The sequence below is a fragment of the Anolis carolinensis genome, chromosome 3 (genome assembly GCF_035594765.1).
Source record: "Anolis carolinensis isolate JA03-04 chromosome 3, rAnoCar3.1.pri, whole genome shotgun sequence".
In the NCBI taxonomy this organism is placed as follows: domain Eukaryota; kingdom Metazoa; phylum Chordata; class Lepidosauria; order Squamata; family Dactyloidae; genus Anolis; species Anolis carolinensis.
In genome coordinates, this window is record NC_085843.1 from 168,024,338 (window position 1) to 168,043,087 (window position 18,750).

General features: G+C 38.0%; 1 protein-coding gene across 1 annotated transcript in view; it reads left to right on the top strand.

The window, feature by feature from the left end:
• Window positions 1-10,688: 10,688 nt before the first annotated feature.
• The window catches only part of ccser2 (coiled-coil serine rich protein 2), a 195,424-nt gene continuing 187,362 nt past the window's right edge, over window positions 10,689-18,750 (top strand). The window contains exon 1 of the mRNA XM_062975787.1: window positions 10,689-10,794. The gene's annotated coding sequence lies outside the window, so the exon portion shown is untranslated. The remainder of the gene's footprint in view (window positions 10,795-18,750) is intronic.

Here is an 18,750-nt window from a genome sequence, read left to right on the forward strand (position 1 = left end):
GATGCCTGGTTTGAAAAAGATATTGGAGTTCTTGTGGATAGGAAGATAAACATGAGCCAACAATGTGATGCGGCGGCAAAAAAAGCCTTTCTGCCTCCCTCCACCAGATCCGCAACATCTCTACCTTCCATCATAGTGGTCACATCATAGATTTGTATAAAGGCATTATGATATTGACTTGATGATTTCGCTTTAAAAACTGAAACATTCTTGAAATTAGTCTGCCAAAAGTACTAAAATAAACGGATCAACCTAGGTTTAAATAGTGTACCTTGCCATTTTTGTTTGTAATGGGCTTGAGTCTGTCCTGTAACCTATTTCCAGGTTATTCAGAGATTGTTGCCTTTAAGAAGTAATTTGCCCTAGTTATTGCCTCCAAGGCTCTACAGAAGTACTCAATTGCCTTCAGAGTTTCAGTTTTTAATAAGTAACTCTCATTTCAGAAAAAAAGATCAGTTCTTTTTTCAAAAAAATCATTTGAATGCACAAGGCTTGACATAAGCCAGCAGCTGAACTTTATGGTATTCTTCCTCCACCACTCATTGAGACCACATACATATCTTTACAATTAACTAAGAAGTACTGAAGAGTCTCGCTTATCCAACATTCTGGATGATCCAATACAGTCTGCCTTTTAGTAGTCAATGCTTTTGTAGTCAATGTTTTCAATATATTGTGATATTTTGGTGCTAAATTCGTAAATAGAATAATTGCTACATAACGTTACCGTGTATTAAACTGCTTTTTATGTTGATTTGTTTTAAAACCTATTTTGGTGCTTAATTTGTAAAATTTTAACATAATTTGTCGTTGAATAGGCTTTTCCTTAATCCCTCATTATCCAACATTTTTGCTTATCCAACGTACTGCCAGCCCGTTTATGTTGGATAAGTGAGACTCTACTGTATATGGAAAATCAATGCAGCCATCAAGTTACAACAACAATGTAAAAAAATTGCATTTTTGTTTCTGGAAAGGGAAACAAATTGCAACTAGTTGTTTCTAACCCACCCAAGATCACTAGCTGAAACTTCATTTTAAACACTTAAGACTAATAAAATGAAACATGGTTCTTTTAGGAGCTCCTGAAAGAAATATCTACACACTGATTCTGGAAAGAAGGTATGTTTTTGAGGTGTCATTTAGATCACAAGATAGTTTTCAACAGTGCATTGGTTCTACAAGCATTTTCAGCAATTAATTTAGGCTTACATACTAAACATACATGTGTGTATATGTGCCTCCAGGTCACCTGTTGATGTCTGACAACTCAATGAATTTCATAGGGCTTACTTAAACAAGAAATATTCAGAAGTACTGGATAATAAAGGCACTGGATAATAAAGATCTTCCTGATCTTAAAAACTAAGCAGAGTCATCTCTGGTTAGTACTTGGAGTCTGCCAGTAAATTCCCAGGCCCAATAAACTATATTTCCAAGGAATGAATCACCTTGCTTATCAAAAACCATGATGCACTCAATGCCAACAGGTGTCTTGAAGGCACATAGACAAAACCCATCAAACCCAATAAGACCTGTTTCCATGTAAAAAATTGCTGTGTAAAAGATTATACGTCAAAAAAATTGAAGAACGAAACGGGGGTTACTGTATAGTATTTTGATTATTTTACCTGTTTTAAGTGTTTAACTCTTTTTATGCTTAATTATATTTTAATATTTATATATTGCAGATTTTAAATTGTGTTGTTTTTAATGTTATGAGCCAATTTGCATCTAAATCAAGAGATAAAAGTGGAATATAAATAAGTGGAAGAGAGGAGGAGGAGAAAACCTTTTCTTAGAAGAAAATTGTCAGCTGTTCAAGATTAAATAGCTTTGCTTAAATGGTTGCAGTTCTTTAAAAGTGTATGTGTGTTTATGTGCCTTCAAGTCATCTGTCAATTTATGGCAATCCGCACAAGGTTTTCTTAGGCAAGAAATGCTCAGAGATTATTTTTCCTGTTCCTTCTGCTGAAATATAGCCTACAGCACTGGCATTCATTGGTGGTCTTCCATCCAAGCACTCACCTGGATTGACCCTGCTTATCAGCCAAAATCATTGGACCTGTTGCTTTTAGGATATTAAGGTAGTCTTCTTTAAAACTACACCTCCCACTGTGCAATTTAATTTAGGATGTTGAATTTAGGATGTCTTTGACATTTTTTAATCTTGTGTGTGTGTGTGTGCATATGCTGTCAAGTTCCCCATCATGAATTTCATTAGATTTTCTTAGACTAAGAATACTCAGAAGTGGGTTTGCTATTTGCTCCCTCCTCAGCTACTCTTTGAGGACTCTTTGTAAAGCCACTAGTCTTCATGCTTACTCTTACTTTGTCGTCTGTAATACAAGCATAATTCTTTTAAGTGTTACTCAGATCTTATGGGATTCCCAGGATTTGCAATTTGGCTCCTTCCACAAAGCTGTATTGAACAAGATTATATGGCAATGTGGACTCCTATATCCAGTTCAAAGCCGATATTGTGGATTATCTGCCTTGGTATTCTGGGTTATATGGCTGTGTGGAAGAGCCCTTGGTGAAACTCTTTAGCTCTCTGGTTGAGTTCTCTAAATGCTTTTTTCTAAACTGCAAATAGAATATAGCCACAGCAGTTGAAGTGGAATTATTATACTGCAGTTTGTTGTTGAAGGCTTTCATGGCCGGAATCACAGGGTTGTTGTGTGTTTTCCAGGCTGTATGGCCATGTTCCAGAAGCATTCTGTCCTGACGTTTCACCCACATATATGGCAGGCATCTTCAGAAGTTGTGAGGTATATTGGAAAAAAAACTAAGCAAGGAAGGTTTATATATCTGTGGAAGGTCCAGGGAGAAGGAACTCTTGTCTGTTGGAGGCCAGTGTGAATGTTGCAATTAGTCACTTTTATTAGCATGAATGGCCTTGCCAGATTCATTTCCTGGCTTCTTCCTGCCTGCAGGAATCCTTTGTTAGGAGGTGTTAACTGTCCCTGAGTGATTCCTGTCTGGAATTCTTGTTTTCAGAGTGTTGTTCCTTATTTACTGTTCTGATTTCAGAGTTTTTTTTAATACTGGTAGACATATTTTGTTCATTTTTATGGTTTCCTTCTTTTTTGTTGAAACTGTCCACATGCTGGTAGATTTCAATGGCTTCTCTCTGTAGTCTGACATGATAGCTGCTAGAGTGGTCCAGCGTTTCTTTGTTCTCAAATAATATACTGTGTTCATCAAGTGCTCTGCTATGGCTGACTTCTTTGGTTGAGTTATTCCGCAATGCCTTTCATGTTCCTTGATTGGTATCTGGGCAATGCTGTGTTTGTTGGTCGCTATGTAGACTTGTCCACAGCTGCATGGTATACGGTAGACTCCTTCAGAGATGAGAGGATCCCTCTTGTCCTTCACTGAACATAGCAGTTTTTGGATTTTCTTAGTAGGTCTGTAGATAGTTTGTAGGTTGTATTTCATTATCAGTTTTCCTATGTGGTCAGTAGTTCCCTTGATGTATGGTAAGAACACTTTTCCTCTGGGTGGATCTTTGTCTTTACTCTTATGACTTGTTCTGCAGTTTTGTAGTATGAAAGGACCTCTCATTGAATCCTGAAATTCCAAAGTCTTCTAATGACCAGCCCATCACAATCCTGACACAAAAGTGCCATGATTCTGTCTCCAGAAGCTACAAGTGTAGGTCACACCACTGCCTGGATACCATCTTTATATCACTTCCCATATTCCCCTCAAAATCCTTTAGATTCAGCACATCGTATCATAGAACATGCATTCCATGCAATCTAGAGTGTTCTTCCCAAGTATTTCAATGTCACTATAAAGGACCAAGTGCATAGCACAGATTAAGTTACATTTAAGTGAATCAGAAAGCCACATTCCTAATGGTTAGAAAAACATGGCATGTAGACAGTGGGGAAGTTGGCAGATTGTGGCACCAGTACTTAGGCAGAATATTAGTCGAGGTTGATTTTGGCATGTGTAACTTGGTAATTTTTTTTCTGTGGCTAGCAGTTTTTGATCAAAGAATAGCACTTTTTTTTCCTTCTGTGATATTCCTTTATAATACTTCCTATAATGATCTCAACTGCTTTGTGGTCTCAGAATCACAAAACAAATGGATTTTTCTTGATTTTCTTCCCAGTATCAAGTATGCTGCATAGAAAGATAAAATAATATATTGGCGCGCTTGCTTGTTGATATTGGAGGAACAGGAAATCATAACTTACCCAAGCCTCCTTTTAAAGAGAAATTTTATTAGTACATTAACAAAAATCCACCCTGCTCCTGTATTTATTCTCTATCTCATCTAGAAAGGCAAAAGGAGAGTTATTTCTTTCAAGAGTCTTGACCTTGTACTATTAGAAGGGCTGGTGATACTATTAAACACTGGGGCAAGTTATCTCAGCTGGCAAATGCCAGTATGGCAGCAAAGTGTTGGAAGGCAGAGCTGTGTGTGCCATGAAAAACCAATAGAAAAGAAAATATGTCCCAATAAAACACTTTGGGGGATAATGCTGTGGGGCTTATTAAACATGATAAAGCTTTTGATGCAACTACACTATAGAATTAATGCAGATTGACATCACTTTCATTTTCATAGCTCAGTGTTAGGGAATCCTGAGAAGCTGTCGTTTGGTGAAGCACCTACACTCTGGTAACGAAGGCTAAACATCTTGTAAAATTACGACTCTTGTGATAAAATTAAGCTGTGACAGTTATTGTGGTGTCAAAATGTATTAATTCTACAGTGTAAATGCACCTCTGGGATATCCGTATATCTTCCGTTTGGCCCTGTTCACCAAGGTTGAAAGCAGATTCTTCTCATTTAGGCTCTGAAGACAGAATGCCATCTTAGTTTTTCCCACAGAGAGCAAAACATATTGATTCTGCTTTGACTACTGAGACTGAGGCTATGATGGTATTTGAACCATCACCTTATCACCAGAGCTTTTAGGCTCCAGACTACAAAATGAGCTCACAAATAAAATACATGCTTTAAAAATGATTTCCTCAATTTTGTTCTGAACTGAGTTGAATGCAGACTTTTCCCAGATCTAAAGCTATTTCTATATTGATTAGGTGTAAAATTAAGATCATTTTCAGGCATAATTACCTGAAAACGATTCCAGTATAAGACTCAGTGGAATTCATGTGCACATAAGTGGGTGGTAACACTTTTTATAACAATGTGGCATTTCAGTTTATAATACATGTGTATGTATATTAATTGACATACCACTAGTAAAATGAAATCTATGACCTATTATTTTAGTGTAATTTGTTCCATTTAGATGAAATTACACACAATGGCTGTCTATTTCACTGTACAGGAAGCCAGTGGTATTTTTCCTGGCTTGCATTTTATACTTTGTACCATACAAGTTGGACCTCATTAAATGGAAGCTATTTGGATCTCCCCCTCACCTTATGTGGGTGGGCATGTCCAGAGTAAAATGATAGTTAGGAATGTAAATCCCTGAGACTAAGGAACTGTTTGGTTTTCATGATATTGCTGTACTGAATGAATGTAAATATAATTTTCTCTCTTTCAAAATGACTGGTGAGACAACTGCAGTAATCTCAGAAATAAGCACATTTCAAATGTGTTTATTTCTGGTTACGATTGTAAGGATGATCTGCCTTTAGAGCAGATCATTATCAAAGTACATAGTGTATATATGAATAAATCTAGAAATTATAGTCAAAGGATTAACCTAAATAACCTAGTTGACTTATCCATGGGTCAGTGTGCCTACTATACCTTAACTCTTATAAAAAATGAAACCATCCTTTTTTCTGAGTAGATTGTTCAAAGGCAAAGGAGCTCATCACATTACCTTCAGGCTCTATCCTAGGATGCTTCCAGGATGGAGCCAGAACAGAGCCCGCTGGAACCCTTCATGTGACGCAGGGCTACTTCCAAGCTGGAAGAGTCCTAGAACAGAGCCGTGAGAACATGGGAGGCTTCCTGTGTTCTCAGTAGGTAAGCCAGGTAACGTGCAGGGGGAAGCCGGGTAGCGATGGTTTTTCCATGGAATGGGAAACCAGTTAGGGTGATGCGGGGTGTGGGACAACAGTTTTTACCACTGCCTGCTGGATTTGCCCTGCTGCCTTACAGATGCCCCTGCTGTTCCCTGGCTTAAGGACCTCAATATAACAACGTTCAAGATCTTAGTCCTTCCTGGTAGAAGCTGAAAGAAATACTAGCCCCTGTGTCATGCTGTTTCTACCCGTTTTGAATACCTGAATTAGAAAATGACAAAAGCAGTAGTTGGGATGGTTGGCCACCTGAGGTGGCATTGGTGCTTTTCTCTGATTGTGGAATTACCTTCAGCTTAACCATGGTTCATATCAAATCCATACTTTTGGCCCCCAGACCCACTCTTGACCTATTTATAAGGTTAACTTATACATGAGTGTATATGGTATATGGTATATTCTGTCCAATCTAAAAACCTAGCTCTTCAACCAAGCTTTCCAATAGGTATAGAGCTCAAAAGGTTTAAATTGTAGACCCATTGGCTTTTTGTTTTTTTGTTTTTTTACTGAAAACACTTTATATGACTGATTGGTTGCTATTCATTTTATGTCTACAATTACTGTAAAATTTTATCAATGTGTTTTTTTAATGGTTATTGTTTTTATTGTGGTATTATTTTATGTATTGATGATATAAATTATGTTTTCCTTTGATATTGATGTATCTGTGTTTATTGCACCATGTGTATTGTTACGAGGGTTATCCAGAAAGTACATTACGTTTTGGAATTAAAAATGAACAAAGTATAGGAGAAAATATTTACCATATGCAGTTGAAAGCCACACCCAAATACCATTTCTCAACATAGTCGCCATTCAAATCTAGGCACTTATCATAGGGATAAATGAGCTTGGCAACTCCTCCCCCAGAAAACTCTGTTGCTTGCGTCCTCAACCAGCTGGTCATCCCTTCCCGCAGCTGTGCATCGTCACCAAAATGCTGGGACAGTTTAAAAGTAGCTGAAAAACTGGGAAAATATACTATAACTTGGGACTGTCCCTGTTGAATTGGGACAGTTGGGGGATGTGTTGGGTTTTTATATGTTTTGATTTAACCTAAACCATCTTGAGTCCTGCTCAGGAAAGACAATACAAAACATATACAATAAACAGCCAAGAATGGGAGGAAAGTTTAACAAGATAAAGAAAGGAAAATAAATAATGAAAGAAACATCTTTCCTTATGCTCCACTGAAGGCTATAGTACTTGTCTCTGAATAAATATGCATTGAATTGTGTTGTGCATTTTCAAATTTAAATTTGACAAGAAGCAGTCTGAAGAACTTGCTGTTATTTGGCAGTTGAACTAATAACTGCTTGAAAGATTTGCCTGTCGTGACTGCTTGCCTACTTTTCCTTGATCAGCTGGTATGTTTATAAATATAATGATATCGCAGTGACAGAATTAGTCTTTGGGTAGTTGCGTAAGGTTATCCTGGTATTATTATTATTGCTTGGGGAAATGGTGAGTGCCAAACTTTGCACTTCTTCATGCTGTGAAATGCTCTGCCAATAAAATGATGTCATTTGAAGTAAGGGAACGGAGGTTAAAAGATTACCATTATCTCCAAATTCCAGTGACATCATTTTGTTTTGTTTTTTTAAAGACAAGATGAAATAATAAGTAACTTCTCTGGATTAGAACATTCCTTTAATCATTAATGGAAAGAACATGAAAGTACTTTCTACTCAAAGAAATATGCATACAATTGCATTCAGTTTGGTAACATTTCCGCATTATCTTGAGTCCTTGTTATTGGCTGGGTTTGATTCTTTTATCCTTCATGAAAACCAAAATTGGTGGATGATCCCATTCTTTGAAATGTCATAGTAAAATGGTGTCCCTTACATAAAATGATAAAATCAAGGTTTGGTTTGGGGGAATTTGAGAGGGATATTTTCTAGCTGTGAATATTGCAATCCACAGCTGCAAAATCTGTCAAAATGGAGAGCCAATTATACAGAAGTCCAATGGCATGGCCTTGTCTCTGTTGTGCTACTATTGATCAAAATCCTATGTGATCTTTGATGCCCACAGCCTACTAGTCATGCATGTCAAGCCACAGGACGTTCACTATGCCTTATGGCAGGAAGAACAATCAGGATGGCTGTGGCTCTGTGCCCACTCCATGTCTACTACCTAAATTAGCTCATAATATAGTCTACTATTAGCTACCACTGTTCCTCTAAATATGAAAGACAGGACATTCAAGAGCTGGGCTAGGAATTGTGCAGCCAGAGTTTGCTGCACTGTAATTCCCAGCATATCTCTTCATTTACTCTGTTAGCTAGGATTGCTCGGCCCATTCCTATAGCTGATGGCAGGGCCAGTTCAATATTCACTATAGGACTCGGTGCAAAGTTTTTAGAGTAGCAGCTTGAAACAATTTGCAAGGCTTAATTGATTTTTTTGTTGCAACTTGCAAATACTATGTATTTATTACTAGTTTCCTCCTGCCTTCCTAGTCACTCTGGTATCAGAATCCACTCTCTTTTCTTCATATAATAACTGGTTGGGATCGAATGTCTTATGCCACTGGAGTCACTGCCAGAGTTCAGATTCTGAGCCAGGTACTTCAAAATCTATACTGGCAACTCTCCCAAGTGTTGTCAAACACAAGCACCCCCACCCCAATATAAAGAGAGATATAGTCCACAGTGGGAGTTATAGGTTCCCAGGGGCAGAGGACCCAGATGAATTGTCACGGTCCATGCCTCCACCCCAGTTGCACCCAAGTACCCCCCAGACCCTCAGGATGAACCCCAAATCCACCCTAGCCCTGTTGCACATGCACATGGCCAGTCTCCTCTGCACCACTCTGCAGCAGCGAACAACTGGAGCCATGGAGGAAACTGCCCACGGCTGATGCCACAAAGTATCAGCCATCATTCATACAAGGCTACAGTGTATCTATCTTCTCTTCATTCAAGACTTTGCTGTTTCCCCTCTATATTCCATACAAAGTATCATTATTTTTATTATTATTTTTCTAGCTGTGAACATGCTCATGTGTGCATAAGAAGAACATTAAAATAAATAGGCAGTCCTTCCTCTTCATATATGAAATCCACACAAAGGAAACCTTGTTCTTACTTCATCTTTATATATTTATTTCTTTTTATTTGTATATTTTATTAATATAAATGCAAGAACTTTACAGGCAAATCAGAATTGAAATGCAATAAACTCTTGAGCAATCACACCCGAAGAATTCATCCCCAGCCCTGGGCTGGACTTGGACAATAATTGGTGTGACAAAAGCTTCAATACTTTGAGCACCAGTTGTTGTGTAGGCATCTCTTCTGCAGATTGAATAAAACTTCTGTTGTTTGTCTTCATGCTGGTGAGATCCCGATTTCTCATCTTGGAACATTCACACAGTTAGTGGAACTAGCCAGCCTTTCCCTCGATATCCGCGGACTTGCAAAACTTCAAATTTTGCACCATCTTCCATATTCAGAGGAACTGTGGTTCACTTAGGCGATCCCTCATAGTTCGAGGATGATGGTCCTCCATTTCTTGGAAGAAGCCTGTGCATGATTTTTTTTAATGTGTGGAGGTCGGTGCATGGCCGGTCAACACACAGTCTTCACAGAGTGAGGTCCCACCAGTTGTGTGATTAACACAACAAGAGTGGCTTCTCAGTCTGTTGCAGCCTTCTTCCACCTTCACAGCCGTTGTAACATGTACAACTGTGGTAGCTGATAGTAGGTCATATTATGCAGACTGGTATTTCCTTGAGTTACCGTTGCAGTGAACACTCTAGCACCAGTGAAGGAGAAAAACTGTGGGACACACAAAATAGATTATGATGTTTACCTTTCCATAGACCCAGTTCCCCACACTGCCCAGGGATTAATATGTTTTCTTAGTGCAGTACAGGAATCATGTTGTGGTAGCTCTCATAATGAAAATATAGCTTTATTGCAGGATGTGGGCGTGAGTCTATCTCTGTGTGTATAAAAAACAGAGGTGGTAGAATTTTGGACCACACCACTTCAGATTTTTTGGCTAGTCAGATCTTGAATTCTTCATTATAAACAAAGCTTCCTGCACACAGTAAAATAACATACTGTATAAGGGTAGTAGTAAGCTTTTTTGCTCTGATATGCTGTTTTAGCAAATGGAGGAGAAGGTTTGGGTTTTGTTCTGCTTTAAATTGTTTTAAAATGTTATTGGTAGTTTAATTCTAGTTGGTAGAAAGAGCTTCAGCTGGAAAACAGAGCTCCCTATTTTCATGCTGGTTTGTTTTTGGCTATAATTCAATGGTGAAACAATTTGAACATTGAACTATGACTATGAAGTTCAGGGTTCAAATCCTTTCTCAGCCATTGAAACCCACTGGTGGACCATAGGTTAGTAGTCACACACTCATAGCAATGATAGCTTCATCTTATGGTTACCATAAATCAAAACGACTCATTGGCAAACAACAACAACAACATCTTTAAAGTAGCCTGGACTCAAAGAGAAGGTTGCTACTAGTGAACAACAGAACTTTGACTTTAATCCACTCAATTAATTCATCCACTGAATAATTACTTTGGATTTCTCCGTGAAATAAAAGTTCTGGTCAACTTTAAGACTATGAATGATAAAAAAGGAAAGGCAATAAGTAATTAAACCTGGGCCTCCTTTTTTTTCAGTTGCCCTCAGTCCTTCACATCTGCAATTAGTCAGAATTCCGACAAGCTACATTCCTTATCGTTTGAAGCCAAATACTATGCTAATGTGATTCCTGGGCTATGAGAAAATGTTTCCCTCGGTTTACAGGTAGGTTAATATTGGAAATTCCCGCGGGGCTTGCAAGATACCACTGTTTGTTCTGATAAAAAGCAACACACTTTCCCCTTTATCTTCTATTTGGGAGGAAGACATTGGCGCCACAGCGGTTCCCATCTCCCTGTTTATCCTTCCTCTTTCGATATTAGAAAAACAACTGGCATATGGCAAATCTGTATACAGAAAGGAACTCCTGATATTATTTTCAGTATTATATGTATAATGCAAACTAACAGAACCTACCTGGAATTGTTGGTTTAAAAAAGAAAGTGGGATATAAGCTATAAGAACAGAAATGGGTTTGCAGCATAGTAAATAAAACCTGAAATGGATTTTGTTTTGTTTAAAGGCAAACTGGTCCTCTAACTGTTGACCAGTGAAACATTGAAATATGTTAATAATCTGTACAAAAAATACTTTTGAGTAGACTTGATAACTTGATGCTCACAGGTCTAGTCTGTCAGTTCTCTATGACAATTCAAGAGGGTCTCAAACCTCTTGTTTTAAAGTATCTGCTTTAATGACCAATATACTAAAAAGAACTAGAGTGCATCTACATAGTACACTTATTGCAGTTTGATACTTCTTTAACTATCATGGCTAAATGGAATCCTCAGATATGTAGGTTGGTGAGTTGCCTGCACTCATTGGCAGAGAGTGCTTGTTGTTTTACAAGGCTAAAGACCTTGTAAAACTACAACACCCATGATTCCATAACATTGAGACATGGCAATTAAAGGGTTTCCAAACTGCATTAATTTTACAGTGTAGACACACTCTTGGATTTTCCATCAGCTGGCTCTGTTTACTATGAATGTTTTCCCTTGTGTAATTGTACTTAATACGAGGGTTGAATGAAAAGTAATGGCTCCACCTTGGTTACTTGGATTTGGATGGGAATATTTTAATAAATCAAACACAGAAATAATCCTTAGAATGTGCTCTTTAACTTCCACTATTCACAATATTGTTCCTTTGTGGTAAAATTTTTAGCTTTTATGTAAAGGCAACATAGATAATATGTCTCCTTCCATTGAATACCCACAACCACCGATCCTTTTAGTAAATGTGGAGCCAGCCTTTTGTAGAGGGAAACAGCTGCCTTTGGCAACAAACCTTGGGTGCCATGAAAGGAAAGCCAGGCACTATTTAATGCATTTTATTTGATTTTTATAAGGTGAGTTTTCCTCCTTCAGCTGCCAAACAATTTCTCTGACTTACAACTCGAAGCAATTAAATTCTGAAGGGGGGCATCATGGTTGCTCTGCCTCAGTCATCAATATATTATGAGCCAATCAGGATGCTGTCCCATTTTGACTATAGAAATAAATTTCAATGACAGGTATAAGCAGTTTCTGTATGTGGAGTGTGAATGTGGACCTCATCTTGTTTTATTTCCCTAACAATAAAATGGTTCTGGCTCAACCTAGAATGTTGCTAAATGTATAACTATTTCCTTAATAAATATGATTAGGTTCGTTCTAAGATGAAATATCCTATGAAATAAGGGGAGGGGACCATGTGACATCCTATCTTCCCTCACTATTGGTTTTACTAGCTAGAACTGATGCAACTGCTTTCTAGCAACATCTGGAAAGCCCCATGATCCTTGTCCCTGTATTGAACATTGTTGGGTTTATTAGTGTATACATAAACCTTACATTTCTGAGAGCGTCTTCAATAAAATTACACTACATTGTGTCATAATATTTTATAATACCTTCTATTCCAGTACTTTATGAAAAGTCCTGGTTTCAGTTAAGGCTGAGGTTGAATTGTAGACAAACCTAGTAAGACCTTACAACATGGGAATCCAGGAATCTATTTCCATGTGATTGCTTACTTTCCTGCTTGTGTGTGACATGGCAGGTGCAACCAGGTCTAACCATTTTTGAAAGTGGGTTTATGAATGCTATTTTCCCATATTATACTCTGCAAAATTGGGGTTATTAAAATCATGACACCTTATATGGTTAAGAAGCAGAGATTCAGAAGAAATCCAGAGATTAGAGATTGTTGTTTATTTTGGGGTTTTAAAGACCCTTTTCTGTGTGTATGTGTGTGTGTTTTTTTTCTTTGTGGTGGTCAGTCATTGGATAGTCAGGTGTTTTGCTGCCAAATTTGGAGTGATTTGGTCCAGTGGTTTTGTTGCTAACTCGGTCCCACAAGCGAACAGTATATTTGCATTTTTTTTAAAGTTGAAATTTTGATATTGCACTAAAAATAAAGAATCGAATAATGGAATCACAGCAGTGTGGTAAGGCAAGGTAATGAGGGTGCAAAGTATGATTAGATATGGAGTGGCAAAATGGTGCAACAGCACTAATAAAGAGAAGTGTGATATCAAAGGTGTGCATTGCAGTATGCATCCACTATCTATGCTAACATCAATGCAGTGAAATAACAAGTTAGTATGGTAAACTCTGTAGTCAAAAAGTAAAGATTTCAAAGGCTGAGAATTTTTTTTATTTGATCCAGTAATATCAGAATTTATAGTGTTGGCCTGTTTTTGATGTAATAGTTGGCTCTCATGGCATGATCCTTTTTAGGATCACATAAATACATACAGATGGGGAAGTTATGATGTCAGAAAGGGCATTTGGTCTGACAAGAGTTTATTGCAATACTTTGATGGAAAGAAACTACTTAACAATTTTAATTTACAGATACTGCTAAATGATCAAATGCAGCTTGAGGTATGTGCATGAAACCATGTATGAACCCAGTGAAACATGAGATGCTAGCATGGCTTTGACCAGAGATAGGGAGCTTTTAGCCTTGCCATTGTTCATGCTGGTTAGGGTTTCTGGACACTTGAGTTTGAAACATTTGGAAGGTTGAAAGTTCCCCATTCCTGGCTAAGAGCTTCTTTATATAATAAGTCAGCTCAAATATTAGGCCAAAGCATGACAAAGCATGACTATGGATTGGTGTGAAGTTTGAAAGGATTATAATACACTGAAAGTCATGTTCTGAGGTTAGTTTGGAAACCATGGTCCAGACTTTAAACCATGGTTTGATATATGTTTGGATATTCATACCAAAGGTCTGGACTAATGTTCAGATTGAACCATTTTGCTTCCAGGTATGCACTCAAATTAGTGTAAATATATTCTTAAAATTCCTAGCCTAGAGTGATTTGAGAGGGTGACAGGAATAAAAAGGAATCACAAGTGTCTAGCACAGAGCTTTCCAAACTGTGTGTTGCAACACATTAGAGCAGTAGTTCTCAGCCTGTGGGTCTTCAGGGGTTTTGGCCTACAACTCCCAGAAATCCCAGCCAGTTCACCAACTGTTAGGATTTCTGAGAGTTGAAGGCCAAAACATGTGGTGACCCACAGGTTGAGAACCACAGCATTAGAGTGTCAGCTATAGTGTATAGGTGTGTCATGTGAACCTGATGAGAAACCTTCAAGTTAATGTGAAATAAATATAAAAATGCCATATTTGAAAATTATATGAATGAAAAGTTTTCATGATCTCTTATAAGGATTTGCTAGTACACTATTTAAAGTCTCTATCAACCAATCGTGTGTTGATAAATTGCCTCCTTCTCCTCCTGTTGCTGCTTGGGCTCCTTTTCTCTCCCTTTGGCTTCTGCTTCCTCTCTTTCTTAGGCTGTAAATTGTAATTTTTTATGATTTATAATAGTCTTTTAGAGTTTATTGAAAAACCGCGAAACAGCGAATCCACGAAAAGTGAACCGCAAAGTAGTGAGGGAATACTATACTGGCTGCTTGCTTCCAAGTCGGCGCTGTGGATTTTGCTACACACTCTCTTTTGGGTGGTTATGGAGTTCTTAAATGTATTTTAATATTTATATGACCCGAAGATAAACCAGAGTATCAGCCAGGGTTGATTCTGCTGATCTGGTTGGCTAGGCCGGTGTCCCCCTATTTTAATATTTGTATGCTTAATGACACAAAGGGGTTGTTTTTTTTTTTAATTTTTATACTCATCATTTAGTGCATTTGTGTTTTTTAAATTTGTATTGTGTCATATTTGTTGTTAGCTTTCTTGAGCCCCTTTCCTGTGAATAAGGTGGGATAAAAATAAAATAAAATAAATAATGAAGAAACATTCAAAGGGCTATCCATGGTGCTGAAACCTATAGGATAAGTGCTTTAAAGTTTGGACAAAAACCCAGAGTGGATTCACCATCGCACTGACATGGCAGCCACTAACATTCATTGTCAATTGACCTCTGGTGCCAAATTGTCATGACTGATGTCATTGTGCGGTGTCAATAAAGGAGGCTAATGAGTATAAACAACCAAGGCCAGCACAATATTTAGTTCATTGACTAAGACAAAGGGGCAAGACAAGCTTGAGGGAGGCAGGGTTGCTGAGGGATCACAGAGAAGATTAGTAAGCATCGTTCTGCTGGAAGAAAGTTTATTTCTTTCAACATCTCTCTGCTGTTCCTTGCTCCGTCCCTCCGTCTCCCCTCTGTCTGTTATCTGAGGCATTTGCCTGCTGATGGAGTTCATTGTGAGCAAAGCAATTTCAAGGTGAATGCAAACGTTTGGTAGAAACTGAAAACTTTATTAAAGCAAAACCACTTGGCTTCATCGATCTCTAAGTCTCCTTCCAGAAAACTGTGATATACCCCCTGGACAGTTCACAGGAATCTCTGGTATTTCCACAGTCAGAGGCAGTTTGCCAAAGTAAGATTAATTCAGTCCACAGGTCTGAATTGTGTGATCTATAGTGATATTGCATATCCCCACATCACATTTTTACATTGCTGGATGAGAAACATCTGCTTTGCTATCCCAGTTTAAAAAAAATACCTTCCTAGGGACCTGTTTGAGGCCCATGTTGTTGTCATTCTGGCAACAAGCAAAATATATACAGGTCCATGGTTATAAATTTGTCTGGAACCATTTGTCTGGAACCAAATAAATAAATAAATAAACCCCTTGGTTACTTTGTGCCTGAAAACTGCAATTCATCTAGTCTTCAATCTACTCATTTATTATGCTACATAACACTTGAATTGAAGAAATATGTCGATGAGTGGCACAACACCTGTTGTATAGTTGAATGTACAACAGTTCCACATGCCCTTTCAATCTTCCACAACCTCAGACTAAATGTTGTTCTCTTCCTAGGATGAAAATGCTCAACCACTCCCAAAGAGGAACTCACACATGCTTAAGATCATATTCCTGTCAAAGAGTTCAAGCAATGCTGCCTATCACTGAGCTAGGGGTCTGTATCACAGGAAAAATCCCTAGACTGGAAAATATAACTGGTACTGTTCCATTATATGGGCAAAGGCCACAAGGGGGCACTAGAGAGAGAAGGATAGGCTTTTTTGGAGTCAGCCCAGATAATGGAACAGTATCATATAACCTACCACCCCTATAGTTTTGCATATCAATCCTTGTACTGACTCTTTATATTAGCCTTCCCTGTAAGATGGTGATGTCCAGATATATTGAACTTTCTATAGCTTCAGATCATGCCATAATGGGAGTTGCAGTCCAGCAAAGCATGTAGTATGGGAAGGCAGGTATACATTCTACACCCAAAGGCTATTGATCAAAGATTCCCCCCACCCTGCTCCTTGACTCTAATAATTAATCCTGTTGTGGGACAACACAACTGATAGCCATTCAGGACATTTTTATCTCCTTATGTAAGAGCTTGGCCCTTGTCCTTTGTCTGTCCATTGTTGACAAATGAAGTGAAAAGGCTGTTGCAGGAGTTTTGTGACACTGGAGAATGAACACTACCTCTAATAGTTTATGATGGCTTGAGATCAGTGTTGATCAGATGCCAAAAAAGCCCCAACTTCCTCCTGCAAGCACATTCAGCACAGCAGGGACACATTTGTCTGGACGTGAAAGGGAGATATAAATGGTCTCCACACTTTATTTACACTTGAAATTCACAGCAATTCCTGTCATTTCAAACAGACTACGCCCACACAACTTTGGTTACTCAGTCTCCGTCTTGACTGGAATCTTTCAGGAGTAATTGGGCTGGTATGCCATCTTTTGTTGATCATTGGAAAGTTTTTGGAACCCGCACAAGAACTTAAAATTCCCTTTGCGTAGCCATATGTTTTAGAAGTTCTTGCAACAGCAATTTTCAGGTCATTTGTCGAGCAGGAATTCGAGAAGAAACATATGGCTCCTGCTTATGCCCTGCCTTACTATTCTTAAGAGTATCATTTCATAAACAGAGAAAGGGGTCATTAGCGGGTAAATTATTCATAGATCAAGTTGGAATAGAACCACATACACACAGGGATTACTGGAGCTGGCGGGCAGGCAAGAGGGCTCTGTTTTATTAGACTACGTTTAGGAATGAACAGGGTCAAATGAATCTGAGCAGCAAGACAAATAGCCAAAGCTCCAGAGCAATTTGTATCCTGCAAAAGAGAAACTACACAGGGGGACAATCATATGTGCTCACATTTTGGAATTCAGTGGTTCTAATTTTATGTATGTACAGTAGAGTCTCACTTATCCAACATAAACGGGCCGGCAGAACGTCGGATAAGCGAATATGTTGGATAATGAGGAGGCATTAAGGAAAAGCCTATTAAACATCAAATTAGGTTATGATTTTACAAATGAAGCACCAAAACATCATGTTAGACAACAAATTTGGCAGAAATAGTAGTTCAATATGCAGTAATGCAATGTAGTAATTACTGTATTTACGAATTTAGCACCAAAATATCACGATATATTGAAAACATTGACTACAAAAATGCGTTGGATAATCCAGAACGTTGGATAAGCGAGTGTTGGATAAGTGAGACTCTACTGTATTTATTTTTGAAATCTTTAAACCACTTCTTTATCCACAAGGGATCCCTGGGTTTTGCACATTCAAAGACTGGAAAGCACGTATTAGGATTGACATGCAAAAGAAAAAGGTCTCTTTTTGCTTCTTGATTCTATTTTATTCTGTACATAGGCTTTTTAGTTATCCTGTTTTATGTAAAGCCCTTTTTCTAAGACATTTTATAGTACAGGATAACCAAACTTTTTAAAAAAAAAATACAGTGAAACTTTGACTTAAGAGCATCCCAACTTAAGATTGTTTTGAGTTAAGAGCCATTGGTTGATCCGGGTTTTGCTTTGGCACACAAGAAGCATTTTGAGTTAAGAGCTAGCGTCAAAGTGAGCGCTAGTGTGAGAGTAGAGGGCTTTAATGCTTAAAGGGATCAGCCTCGTGCTCTTGTTCGCTTTGTGAGTTTGCTGTCTGCTTTGCTTTTGTCTGCTTTGAAGAACTTTAGGTTAGTTGATTTTGTGTGGTTTTATTCCTGGTATCTTTAGCTTCATGAAGAGAGTGAGGGAGAGAGAGCAAGAGGGGGAAGGAGTCTGGAATGCGTACAGTATTAAGAAAGTGTTGCTTCTGTCTCTTTACTTTGTGCTTTGTACTTCCTTGCCACAACTTTGTGCTTCTACCATTTTAAAATGTATCTTTCTTGTTTTATTGTTCCATGTGGATATGCAGGTTTTGTCTTGCTGTTACACTGGCCAACACACTTTTTTTTGGCTCAAATGTGCTTCCTTGTCACAACTTTGTGCTTTTACCATTTCAAAGTTGATCTTTCTTTTTATTGTTCCATGTGAATGTGCATTTATACATTATTTGGTATTTATAAAGTACGTTTTCTTATTTACAAACACATAACAAAATTGCTTTAAGATAAGAGCGATTTGAGTTAAAAGCTTTGTTGTAAAATGTATTAAATTCAAAGTATCACTGTACAATTAAGGATTCACTAATAGGTACATAAGGGAAGAATTTGGACTGGGACCATAGCATTAGAGACCTGGTTGGTCCAGCTATAAAAATGATAAACTTTACAATATGTTGTGTGGCATGTGATATAGAGATCAATGGACCTTCCACCACTCTCTCTGTCTCTGCTATTCAGTTTGCAAGTTTTGAAAAGTACAATTTTAAAAGAGAAATGGA